General features: G+C 38.6%; 1 protein-coding gene across 3 annotated transcripts in view; it reads right to left on the bottom strand.

Annotated features, from left to right (window-relative positions):
* The window catches only part of LOC125709581 (protein diaphanous homolog 3-like), a 185063-nt gene that overhangs the window by 89539 nt on the left and 80733 nt on the right, over positions 1 to 14791 (bottom strand). The gene's annotated exons all lie outside the window — the stretch shown is intronic.

Genomic DNA, 14791 nt, shown 5'->3' with positions numbered 1-14791 from the left:
ATTAATATATGACATTTTTGGTGTTTGATGAACTGAAATGGAGTTTTGTTGCATTTGTAAACCTTTCTTCCCTGTTTGCTTAAATTTCCCTCTATAAATCCATCTTCCAAATAAATACTGACACACCAGTGCAAAAAAGCAGAGAAACATCGTAATCATACAAGCAGATCAAGGGTGGAAAAATATGAAGAAAACGCATGGGATTAAATGTCAAATGCAAGATTTATGCAACAAATATGATAGTTACTTCACACAGACTACAGGTTTAGAGTGTGATACAACTGGCTTTCTTCACCTTCCATGTGGGCAATATAATGACAAGAAAGACAGAAAAATTCCATGTAAACAGATCACTTCAATATTCAGTGGTAAAATTAAATGTATGGTTTGCAAAGTCCAACTGTTCTACTTTGATAAGAGAGTAACAGCAGAAAACACTGCAACAAAGGGTATCAGTGAAGCCTATGAAAAGAAAACGTGCATCCGCAGACAAGGAAGTATTGTGAGATACACAAAGTATTGTGGTTCACCTGGGTAAAGAACGGACAGGAGAGTTTGGTTAATCTAGAAGGAAGCCTATAGTTCTACATTTATACTGCATAATCAACAAAAATCATGCAAACCAACTATAATTCTGCACTGAACAAGGGAGTTTTCGATAATAAAACATAAGAATAAATAAAACAAAGATAGTGTGGATGAAACAAGCTGAGCTTCCCCCTCACGCTTAAAGGACAATAATAACAGGGGCTTGAATGTAGGCAGACAGTATAAGATGTCCACTTGCGGTACTAGGGCATGATGCCCAGTGGAGACCCCATATAGGACTATGAGACATGGAGGTAACACAACAAACGGGGCTCCTTATCAGGAACAAGACGTCTGGAGGGTTACAAAAAGCAAAGCAATGCAGTAGGGCATAATGTGCAAAAAAGAGAAACCGAAAATGTACAACAGCTTTAGCTAGCAGTATGTTCTTGGTTCTCTACGCAACACCAGAGAAATATGGCATGGCAGTGTCCATATTCTCCATGAAGCTATCTGTCCTGTAACTCAGCATGGTAATGGCTGGAGATGGTTTGGGGAAAGGCTGAACTGAAAGCTAGATCATGTTATTTTTCTTTGTATGTAAGCCTACTTGGCTGACAAAGGTAACAATTGACTGTTAGACACTAAGATATAGTATCAACACAGGACTGCTTGTGTGAGATTTTCAATTACTGATATCATCGTCATATCATTCACTGTAATTCTTTAGTAAACTTAAACACACAGCTTTAGTAAACACAGAGTTTTACGTTTTATCAATGTAAATTGTGATGCACAGCCTCAGTTGTATGATTATAAACTATGGAGTAATTGATTTATAACCTCAATGACCATTTAGTCATAAATTATATTTACTTCATTTAATTCATTTAGAGAGGAAATACTCATGACTTGAGGCAAATGAACTAAAGACCCTTAGGTAATTACAAATATAACTTTCAGCTGATACAAGATGTTCAGTTCAGGTGGTTATCAGCTAATTAAATCTAATTGCTATTCTTCACAAACATTTTTCAGAGGGATTTAGTGTGTTCGCGAAACAGACAATTAATTGCTCAGCATAGGGTTCATTAGTTAATCAATCACAATATGTACCTTGCAGTTTTATCTCCACAAACATCAGAAGACGTGTGACTGATAACATCTCCTGCAAAAATCAGTAGATGTCTTACATCATTAGGCAACAATCTGCTTCGCTATCTGTGAACCAGGGAATTAAAGCCTCGTCACCCGCCCTTATTTGGCATGTGCTACAGAGGGCCTTCACGGAACAGGACTCGCTCCCACTGCTTTTTTCAGCTCCCCAACAAGCATGAGCACCCAAGCAGGCTGAAGCCCTTCTGAAAATGCCACAAATGTAGAATTGCATACTATACATTTCAATAACCCGACAAAGAAATCAATCAACCAACCGATCAACCAGTCAACCATTCAATCAATCAATCAATAAATCAATCCAGTAACAACTTATCTGGGTCTGGGTTGTAAGGGGCCCTGGATATAATTCAGTTTATATTCTCCTTAGCAACCAAAATGGAGGAGTAACTGACAAAATTTCACCTAGTTTCATCCACTCATCTTTCTGGTACCATATTTGGGTTTGCTTCCGTAAGAGAAAAAAACGCCAAGGTTTCAAAAAATAATTATTATAGATTATCTCTTCATCCAATTTCTTCATTATATAATCCATCCCAAGCATTTCACACATATTAAATGGTCCATAAGCGATCATTTCGAAGCAAGATGTAATCAAAGAAGAGAAAAGAAAATTAAAAACACAACAACTCGCCATCTGCAGTACAGAAAGTTCTGAGAATTCCCCAAGACGATATTGGCGATAGAAGGATGTGGTAACAGTTTAATGTTATTTCCCAGCATAAAATTCCTTAAATAAAGCAGGGAATACTTTACTTTCCATAAGTCAGTTATTAAAACCCCCACTTATAGTGTAGAGGGGCACAGGTGCCATGTTTGAGAGGGAAAAAGAAGCAAACCATACAGTTAAAATGACGGTCACACAACACTTTATATACAGGCACATTCACTTCTTAAATCAACATTATGACAATGTAAAGTCAAACATTTCCACTTCCCTGTACACTGTAGTAGCAGAGCCATAAATAAGCATCTATACCACACAGATTTCTATAGTCTATGTTTGCCAGTTACACAAAAGCAATATAGATTATTAAAATCCATTCATTCTTTAAAAAAGTCTACCAAAAAAGTAAAAAGTAATTTAGTTTACAGGAACAATAAGCTTGGTGTGTGAGTGCTTAATGGCACCTGCTTTTAACTTTGAATGTTTTATGACAACAGAAGAATACCTAGGATGGCCCAGTGCTTTGTGTTGGTCATTTGAATACAGACAGCAAATTGCGATCACAGGAAAGTCAGAATATGAATGGGAGACCCATTCGGCAGCACTAGAGTGCTAAGGCGGTAACTGAGTCACCAGTGGCCAGGGAAGTGAGCGAGTCAGCATTAGCTCTCGGGGGAAGTCCCCAGCCCGCCGTGCCTCGACCCTGCCTCAGCATCCTCACTGTGTGTACTCACCACACTGACACACAATACCTTACTGGGAGGGTCTTTCAGGGTATAAGCGACTTTCCTTCTTGTGTTTTTGAGCTGCCTTTCAATACGAGGTGTATGTCTACAAAATATTACATTATTTTGCTATTCAATAAACCATCATTTTGCCACAGGTGGCTTCCTTACAGATAAAAATAGCAGATCACCATAGACTGTGTTTTGCAAAGTCATGCAATGCAAACACCCAGAACTTCCCCATTGCTTGAAAGCTTCATTTCACCTCTTTGGAATTCAAGTTCATAATGGAAATGTACCCTGTTTTATGTGAATTACATACATAAAGTCAAAAGTACAGATAGGGGATCATGGTTTACACACAAAAACTATTGATAAAATGTGGTTGTAGTTCAATTTCCTCGAATATATTGTGCCTCAAATCTTACTATACAGCTTTCTTCCCGAAGGACCTTGAATAAATTGTCATTTTTGATAGTCTTTTTCCCCCAAACCTCACTTCAATTGATTACAATAAAGTCAAATGGACAGATTATTAAATTCATATTTTATTTCCGGTTCTTTTATGCCAGTCCCTACTTATACAACTGAACTCATTTCTGCATTTTTGAATAGTATACGATACACGGCTGTGTGAAATCACGCTTCAGTCAAATGTAAACAGACAGAATCTGATAGTAGTTTTCTAAATGCGAGTACATCATTCCTTTTTCCAAACTTAAGTCATGCTGCGTCTGATTGTCAGGTGTTATATAAAAGACAATATTCAATTCTGACACAAAAAAGTGTGCAGAGATTAGGAAAAGTCATGTAAAATCAGTGTGTTGTTGCTATCGGCTAATTAAATCAATCACTGTTACAACTCAAATCAAAGTGATTTACATCGTATAGAGTACTTAGACAGGGGAGAATTGGAAGTGGACCACAGATTCTTAACAGAGAAAGGACAGAGAAAGGCTTTGAAATACAGCTATGACTGTTTCACCATGTGCTGTCAGATTCTGTTACTGCCCTGTGTCTTGATAAACATGGTTACAGTAGACATAGCAGGGTCTCAATTGACTGTTGTTGCAGTGTGTCAACACTTTCGTGAAGCAGTGTGATAAGCGCAGCCCCTGCTGTCTCCCACACATCAACAAAGACATCAAGTCATTAGAAATGTACCCAACCTGTACCATTTTAGAAATTTCTTTTAGCAAGTTTGTCTATTCCTCTTACAGCGAGCACTTATGCCATAATCAATAACAAGCAGCTATGTCCCAGCGGTTACATTTCACCAAATGGCATTTTAATTCCGGTACCATATTTGGTATCAGATTGTACATCACAGGGTAACGTCCATCTTTCGTTCTGTGGAATAAATTTTGTAATATAACCCACCAAAAAAGCCACGGTAAACTGCAATCAAGAACGATTACAAACAAACAAAAAAATCAATGTTTACAGTAACGGAAATTACTTAGATGATGCTTTTGCTGACGTGAACAACAAAGACAACTTCCTATTTTTAAGAGAGGTCAAACAACCTGAAGAGTCCATTTAACATTTATATATACAAGAGCAAAATGGGAGCTGCATGGAATAGATAATGCAGGATGAAGTACGTGATTAGATTTGTAAGAACAGCTGGGGCTTACATTTGATACACTTTCATATTAAATACCAAAAATTAGAGCCTAGGCATTGTAAAAGTCTTCGGCTTATAACATAATTAGAGTTCTGTCTTCTTTTTAGATTACATGCCACACTGTTTTTTGTTTGAGAACTTTATACTGTCATTTCAAAGTACATCAAGAATGTAATCATATCCAACAATATTAAAAAGACACACAGTAGTTTGAAAACCAAAACAACCTAATACTACTATACTACTAGTAGCAGCAGTAGTACATACAGGTATCTAGGGCTGCGCAATATAATATAATTATCATAATATACTTCAAGTAATTATGTTGTGACTTTAGGAATCCCCTTAAACAGCTGCAGAATATGAAAAAGATGTCAAGTTAAATGGATCGCAAAATGGAATCTAATTTTTACAAAGAAATTATACAAAAATAAACTGTCATTGTAAGGGGCACTGTTATAGTATTGATTTCTTAATTTTTTTTTTATTGTTATATTACTTTCATTTTCATTTGAAATTCAATTTACTTTTCTGTCTGGTTTTTACTTTAAAGATTTTTCTTCTTCATTTTATAATTTTTTCCCTTACAATTTTAATTTTCATGAATGTTGATAACCCTGGGTGGGCAGTGGTGGCTTGATGGTTCGGGAAGCGCACTTGTAATTGAAAGATTGCAGTTTGGAATCCCCGACTAGCAAAGCACCACTGAGGTACCTTGAGCAAGGTGCCGCCCCAAGCACTGCTCCCTGGGGGCTGAATTAGCTGCCCCCCCCTGCTATGTCATGATGTCACATGTGGATTAAATGCAGAGAACACATTTCATTGTTGCGCACTGTATGCTGTGGTGTGTTAGCAATGACCACTGATCACTAAATTCTAATTATAATAACAATAATGGCAACAGTACAGCCTGGTGTTTCTTTCTCTGACTGCTAGGGTCTGATGTGGCTTTACTTCTCTGAACCAGTACAGAAAATCATTTGTCACGTCTTACAGTCCCTAATTACTGGTGGTAAGTTTCCACAGGGCCTCTACACCAGCAACATCTTTTTACCTTGTTTATCTACGATTTCTCCTGTTGATGTTGTGGCTGCCGCACAGTAGCTCTCTTCGCTGACACAGGCACAGAAGCATCTTCTGAGGACGTGCCCACCTTTCATAACCCACGTGCATCACCTGCACTAACTCAACCAACCTTGCTGCGAGTTTATAGGTTGTCTGTTCTCAAAAGGCTGCTAAATGATTGGTTGGAAGTATGACTCTTTCTGTGATGTGATTAACGTTCATCGGTGACACTTTACTGAAATTTCTCATTTTCTTATTTAAATTATATATGTGGATAAAATTATAGAAAATATGTATCTATACAAAAAATCACGTTTCAGCATTAACACATATTCCTGAGAAGGCATGAAATTCAGGTCTTAAACAAATGACGTCTATCTGACATTGCTTAGAAATTTCCATCTGTTTAGAGTGAGGCAGTGGCATCTAAAGGGACATTGTAAAAGCTGGCAGCTATGATGGAGTATTAAACATATACTACTTACGTGGAATATTTTATCCCTAAGGGTTGTGCCTATACTATCAAACACACACATGACCTAAGTGTCTTAGGGTCACTCTTACTCAACTGTCACCCAACAACATCTGGAAATCATCATTCTGGAGGCTATTTTTCGCTGCTCTCGAAGAAATAAATATTTTGGTATTTAACACTCATTTCTCCAAGCTGCTTGAAAGGCTATGGGAGGTTTTACTCTGTGTAAATGCCTGAAGTTCATATTCTGGATTAGGAATGACTTGCCTCAGGCTTTGCAAAATCATATGACATTTTGGCTATTTTTAAACTTAGTCATTTTCATTCTGCTAACACAATAGTGAAAACAGAAGAGGGAAAAGGCATAACCACACGCACATTTTATCCCTTTTAACTCTATATTCACTGCTTTCTTTAGAGAACAACATCTACAAAGTACCGAGCCACTAAGGATATGCTGCTTCTTTATGGCTCCCAAAACGGAAATGCACATTGATTTAGTGACCCAGACATATTGATAATTTCAATGAGCCCACAGAACCCATAAACAGGCAGTAATTACTGAACTCGCGACAAAAGATAAAAATGACTAATGGATCTAAGGTTTTGGAAGCAAAGAACTAAAATTGTACAAGGAGAAGAAAACACTATTTGCTTCATTTGATTCAGAGCCTAAAATATAGATCAGTCACGATCAGTAATATGAGCGGCACTGTTCATCTTCCCATGAAGCATGACCATTTTGTCATCTTCCTTCTTCCTGTATCAGATTGGAAGACTGCTGAACTGTAAAGTAGCACTGTGTTGCAAAGTCCAAAAATCCCATAGGCAAAATTCCACAAGACTGAAACAAAGTAAGTCTTATTCTACATCTATCAACAATGCACATAGTTGGTGCTAAAGATGGGCAAGGAATTCAGGGGTGTGGAAGGAAGAATTTTTCAACCCTTTTTCTATACGAGAGAGGAAAGAAATCTTTGGGGAAACAAAGTTCTTGCAAACATTTATTTAAAAAAGGTGTCATAATACATTAGTACATCTTGCTAGTACCAGGTTAGACCCCATTCTGCCTTCTGAACTGTTCTAATTATTTATGCCATACATTCAACAAGGTGCTTGAAACATTCCAACATGACCAAATAAAAACTTTTATCAGTGAATGCTACACAGTCGTTTACATGCACTGGTATGTTGAGCTACTGTTGTAGCTCAACTACGCCATGTAATCTGACTACTGCCCTTGTCCCAGTATACATGCACGAGAGGGGAATCGATTTATTGATTGAAGTATGCTTGAGCTACAATAGGTGGCAATATGGGTCCTTTCAGCTTGTTATAGGTATTGAGCTTTTTCTGGTTGACCTATTATGCCAGAGTCATTCATATATATATATATATAAATTGGTAAAAATGGATGCGTGGAAAAATGAAGTGACAAGCTTTAATTGTGATATGGTTGGAAGAACAGATAGAAGATCAGCATAGCATAACTATAAATAAAGTTTTTATGCCAGTGGAGAGCCAACACCTTGAAGTATCGTACTTTTGGTACCTTCTTAAAGTACCAAAAGTACGGTTCTTAGTGTGGGAGAAAAAGCGCTCTTTAGTTGAGCAGTGAACTGGACAGTTTTACAGCACTGTACATTTCATATACGCAGTATGTCCACTGCTATGCTGCATCCATGTACCTACCGGCTTCTTCTGTTACTCCCGGATCAAAGCCCAGGGATAAAATGTGGAGCAAATGCAGAGAGCCCAGGCCAGTTTGAGTCCGTTTGAATGTACACAAGTTGGAGTAAACAGACTCCCGATCACATTATCTGGGTGCCTTAGTCTGACAAAGAAATTTGGTTAAGTTTGATTTTATGTACGTTACATGTACGTTAAAAGTCTGGTTTTAGTTGGACTAACACAATACTTTGATTTTGTTAGTGGGCATGTAAATGTACTGACAGTGACAGAGCAGTGTTGTCTCGAGGTTGAGATGGGTTCACAGTATTACATCAATATCACACATCTCAGCATATCAACATGTCATGTTACTAGGAAACGGTAAAATCGGTTGAATCATAACTACAAACTAAAACAAATAATTAGATTAATCATGTTCGTATATTTTAAATAGCAGCCATAGTTATTAGCGCCAACAATAATGTTTTTTTTTTTTTTAAAGTCAACAAACTAACCGAATAAGAAACCATATATAACAACAACAAACAGCCTTTGTAGGTAATATAATGTCATGAAGGAAGGGATAGGAAAATATACATGACAATAAAGGCAACTGATCCAGGAATAAAATGGCTGCTATGAGTGGAATAATTCAAATTGAACAATGTCAAAATGAAACCAAAGCGGGGCGTGGGGGTGCGGAGGCTATACAAACACATGAAGTACTCGGCTTCTCTTACTGCCAAAAAGCAGCTAAAAGCCTGTAAAGGACCACACAAGTCCCAAAGGTCTCCCACTCTTTCTGTCAGTACTACATCTTTCACATGCAGATCATTAATTAAACGGGTACTCAACACACACACACACACGCGCACGTACACACACACACACACACACACACACACACACACACACACACACACACACACACACACACACACACACACACACACACACACGCACACACACGCGTACACAGAGCCTCTCCTCAGGTTATGATGGGTTACATGCCGCCAAACCCGTCATAAGGCGAAAATGCGTTTTATTACGGCACGCTTATTATTCCTGGGTCATTTCTCCTTTTTCCACCCTCTATATATACTTTCTTATCCCAACCTTCACGACATGTTGGCATTATATTACATACATGGGCTGTTTACTATTGTAGTTATATACTGTTTTTTTTTTTTTTTTCGGTAGAAAAACAGAGAGAGGTGTAGAAAGAAATTATTGAGGTCAGATGCAGAAAAGAAATCCAACAAATGTACTGAGATCATTTACATTTCAAATAAATTTGTTATTAATGGCCTGGGTGCAGCACATTATGAGCAGCCCTGGCACAGTGCTCATAATTAATTGAATCTTTAAGACCCTTAATAAGCAATTGCCCACTTAAATATGGAGTATAATATCTATAGTGGAATCAAGCGCTTTGTAACATACTGCCAGGCCTTTCAAGAGTATTTAAATGCTAATCTTCTACATTCAATATATCCCTCCAACCTTTTGCAATGCAGTCTTTGGACAAAAACCTATGTCCTTGTTAACCAAGCTGAATAGATTATCTGAACAAAAATATAAAATAGCAGTGAATAATTCACAACATATTCTTCAATATTCCTGTAATATGTAATGATGTTAAGATCTATTACATTAAATTAATGTGAGCATCTATTCTAGTATTTCAGGTCTTTAATGCCCCCAACAGATCCATCACACCCAGCTCTAAGAACACATTAAGAACACTAATAAGGAACTCTGCAGAACAGATCTTTTGCAAATCCTTAGGTCTGATGCTTCACTACCACCACTCAGTATGTTTCTCTCTCTTTTTTCTAGAAAACGGGGTCCTCAGCTATTTAAGTGGATGCATGCACGCTTTAAAAATGGAATTAATAATGTTGTATTTGGCCTTGTTCTATTACTACTACACTGGCCAATAATATCACTATGACATGTACAAGGACTCCCAAGTAATACTATGGCTTCAAAATGATCTCTGATTCTCTGGCACCTTTGCAGAGTAAAACATACATTTTGTAGGGGAATAAAGGGGGCATATTACAATATAATTGGCCCCAAGTAAAGAATATCCAGTGTGTCCCCTATACAAAATCCACAAACATTCTGATTGGAGCCGCATTTCCACTTTGTGAACTGTGGGCCATCACTGTCCAGTCGGTTATTGTGGACACTCAGAGAACGTTTGCTTATTTTCTCAGGAGGGAAAACCAGGATAATTTGTCATGATTAGCTCCCCCTGTGCCTCATTCTCCATGTTACGTATAAATTGTGTTCGGTTTTGCCTGGAGTAACCTGGTACCAGCTGATACCAGACCCCAACACCTGTAATTCCTCCATGCGCAATCATTTCCCCGTTCTGCCATTTCTGCCGTCTTCGCCTAACCCACCCTATTTGAGTCTAACCCTGAAACAAAAAAATATAAAAACCTGTCCTTGTCTGAACCCCGCATTCCATGGTCCTATTTGTATATCTGACTGGAGACATTTTCACACTTTGAAGTAAACAAACTACAAAGCTAAGATAAACACGCAGAATGCCTAAAATACGTATCAAATGTTATAAAAAAAAATAATAATAATAAAATTCAGTTACATATGACTAATATGGTGAGAAATAGTGAAACGTGAAAAATCAGACACACCTAGAATTAAACATTGTTCTGAAATAATTTATCATTTAACACCTAAGCACAAAGAGGGTCATCCACTGCTACAGTACAAATTGGCATGATAGAAATTTGCACGGTAGAAATTTGGTTCTCTTCTAATGCTAAATTTGTCATTAAGCTAAAATTATACATTTGTTTGCCCAGCAAATGCCCTTGTATGTATCATTCTATTTATTAAGGTAATCATAATGTTTCTTTGAACTAGCATAAGCATACTACCGTTATCCATCCCCATATCCTTACAAATTGAGCAGTTAATACCCAATTTAGTGTTGGTTAGTAAATACAGATTGTGCACTGCACAGAATTCAGGTCACATTTCTAAAGTGGAGTCATTCCATTTCGGTATGTGCTGTACTTCACCCAACAAACCTTCAAGCTCCTTCATAAGTCATCTCACAAGTGGACAAGACACAGAGTGCCGAGAGATTGTGTTCCTCCACTGATTGATTCAGACAACAGCAGAACAGGCCCAGAACAGAGGTGAGAGCCGGCATGGGTGACAAGGTATGCCCTTGCATCTCAATGAGTCACCTCCGCGCTGCAAGCCTCACCTCTCCGTACAAGCGAGGACAGGGCGTGCTACGGGCCAACATGCTGATTGTTTATTTTACATGCTGTGTAAAGGCTGCGCAGAAGGCCGAAATGACAATCTGATGAGAGGAGCAAAGGATGAGAAACGATGGTAAGAATCATCAAAGTGGTGTCAATGATAGAGCACCGCATCAAACTAGAAAAGAAGAATAAAAATAAAAAAAATACAAGAAAACGTGTACAATTTAAAGACAACTCAGACTCTGGGGTGCACCTGAACGTCCCGTAATGGGGGTCCATTTTACTGGCGCCATATAATAAACAATTTCATTACTGTGCTTCCCAAGGTCAAATTGAATGTCATGGTAAAGTGCGATGCCTAATGTGAGAATTTGGCACACTGGTACGCTTGCTAAAAATTCACTGCCATCGTCTGTTCCTCTGCACCACCAGTAGAATTTAGATAAAAGGCGCTGAAAAGAAGACTGCTGAGTTTTTCAGAAGTTCTCAAGTGAGTATTAGAAGAAATGGACTTCTACTCACAGAAATGACTATACGGCCTCGAATCCCCCGGCGTTTTTGCTCAGGCTGACTGTCTGTGAGTTCAAACACTCTGCGGATTCACCTGCTGTGCCATGGTCATCTTCACAGTAAATCTCATTCTGCCTAAAGCTGCCAGTCTGCATCCACAATTCAGTAGGATTTGAATGGCGTTTTTTCTCAAACACGCATAAATAAATTAGCATAAAAACATAAAATAATGTGTTCTTATTTTTAAGATGCGAAAAGCCTACTGCAGAGCCTTATATGTGGATCTTAGAGAAGGACTCAGAGAATGCAGCCTAAATTCAGTTGAATATACCAAACAGATTCAGGTAGACCTGTTTTTCTGAGACCTGTCATTGTTAGCCTCGTCCCAATCATGTCTGTCAGTCAATTTGAAGGTTCATTGGTCAGAAAGGGAAAGATAACGAAGCCATGGACAGACACCTTGCTGTAAGCAAGTTATGCAAAGCCGATTCAATTCCATCCTAGAAGACTGACCAAATGATACCTTAGGCTTGCATCTCCATTCTGCATTGGTGAGTTTTCAAGCTTCAAATCAGCAATTCCTGTAATAACTAAGGGAGATGATATCTATATATATTCGTAAACAAATAAAGGATTCAATGAGTCATTCAATACAGCATTTTCCTCCCATTATAACCCTCAGAGACACTGATAAAAGTGTCTGATCATTTATTTCCTCGAGCGAGAGACCCTGGACTGCAGCTATTTTCAAACGTTGACTACTGTCATTTGTTGTGGGACAGTTCGTTTTGTCTGCTATCTTCCTACTTGAGGTTTACACTTACTGCAACCCCAACATTTCATCCAACCTCCACCAATACTGAAGAGTTATTTTTCATCATCAATAATTCCAATAGTATATATACTGAACAAAAATATAAACGCAACACTCTTGTTTCTGCTCCCATTTTTCATGAGATGGACTTAAAGACCTACAATTCATTCCAGATACACAATATTACCATTTCTCTCAAACATTTCTCACAAATCAGTCTAAATGTGTGATAGTGAGCACTTCTGCTTTGCTGAGATAATCCATCCCACCTCACAGGTGTGCCACATCAAGATGCTGATCTGACATCATGGGTAGTGCACAGGTGTACCTTATACTGCCCACAATAAAAGGCCACCCTGGAATGTGCAGTTTTTTGCTTTATTGGGGGTCTGGGGACTCAGAACCGGTCAGTATCTGGTGTGACCACCATTTGCCTCATGCAATGCAACACATCTTCTTCGCATAGAGTTTATCAGATTGTCAATTGTGGCCTGTGGAATGTTGGTCCACTCCTCTTCAATGGCTGTGCGAAGTTGTTGGATATTAGTGGGAACTGGTACACGCTGTCGTATACGCCGGTCAAGCACATCCCAAACATGCTCAACGGGTGACATGTCCGGTGAGTATGCTGGCCATGCAAGAACTGGGACATTTTCAGCTTCCAAGAACTGTGTACAGATCCTTGCAACATGGGGCCGTGCATTATCTGTCTGAGTGGCTGGTCTCAGACGATCTTGGAGGTGAACCTGCTGGATGTGGAGGTCCTGGGCTGGTGTGGTTACACGTGGTCTGCGGTTGTGAGGCCGGTTGGATGTACTGCCATATTCTCTGAAACGCCTTTGGAGACGGCTTATGGTTGAGAAATGAACATTCAATGCACGAGCAACAGATCTGGTTGACATTCCTGCTGTCAGCATGCCAATTGCACGCTCCCTCAATGCTTGTGGCATCTGTGGCATTTTGCTGTGAGACAAAACTGCACATTCCAGGGTGGCCTTTTATTGTGGGCAGTATAAGGTACACCTGTGCACTACCCATGATGTCAGATCAGCATCTTGATGTGGCACACCTGTGAGGTGGGATGGATTATCTCAGCAAAGCAGAAGTGCTCACTATCACACATTTAGACTGATTTGTGAGAAATGTTTGAGAGAAATGGTAATATTGTGTATCTGGAATGAATTGTAGATCTTTAAGTCCATCTCATGAAAAATGGGAGCAAAAACAAAAGTGTTGCGTTTATATTTTTGTTCAGTGTATAATAGTATAATAATAATTCAATATTAAGCAACATGGAGTCGATCACTTCCTGTACCACAGCACAGAAATTCTAATGTTTGCTAGTGCGGGCATGCTATGTGCCATCTCACTTCTGTCTCTCTTCACATACAGGAACCAGCGGATCTCATCGGTGCTTTAACATAGCCGTGCCGCTTCCCACAAAGAGCCAACATCGCCATCAGCTGCTCCTGGCTGACATACTGCAGCAGTACAAGCTGGACCCCATCACTCAGAATTCCTTGCTTCTTTCACCTGAACAAAAAATAAATTCATACTTCTTCCAACAAAGTTCAAGGTAATTTCCCAGCAGTGAAGGACACTACACTAGACGTTAAATTTGTGCTTAGTTTCGTCTGTCCGTTGTCCTGTGTACTAACTGCTCCTTACTCACACAGTGGGTATTATAATGTAACTGGAATTTGCTTACAGCATCAAACTCCTGATTTCAACACTCTTAAGAGAAAAACACAAATGAACATTGACTTATGTCCAATCAAAAGCTTTATTAAACTCTGGTAAAGAAATGGATTGTTATTGGAAATGTAATCATATTAGTCAGTGGTGAAAACAGATGCAATGATTAGGTGCCCTTATGGGTTAATCGGCCATCTCATGAGGCAGCCTCAAGAGACCAAGCATAGCATATTGATTTGTTCCATCTGGCCCTCATACATATTATGCAATGGATGTGTGAGGCAGAGCCCATCGTAACATATCTTCATATAAGATCTTAAAAACCTTCCCTTTTAATCGCCATGATAAAGAATGCAACATATTATATAACATGAATAGATAGATTTTTTTTTCTTTACATTCTTTCAATCGTCTCATTGAAATACTGACTGAAATGAACTGATTTCATTTATAAAATAATTTGTGGAGCAATTGTGGTGAAAATCACACACAAGTAAATCCATATTGAAATCACAGGTATTTTAGGTAATTCTTATCCAACCTTCACATCGATAGGCATTATGTCTCTTTTAATGTTGAGTACTCAAAAG

Source organism: Brienomyrus brachyistius, chromosome 16 (assembly GCF_023856365.1).
Source record: "Brienomyrus brachyistius isolate T26 chromosome 16, BBRACH_0.4, whole genome shotgun sequence".
In the NCBI taxonomy this organism is placed as follows: Eukaryota; Metazoa; Chordata; class Actinopteri; order Osteoglossiformes; family Mormyridae; genus Brienomyrus; species Brienomyrus brachyistius.
This window is presented reverse-complemented; position numbering and strand designations above follow the sequence as displayed.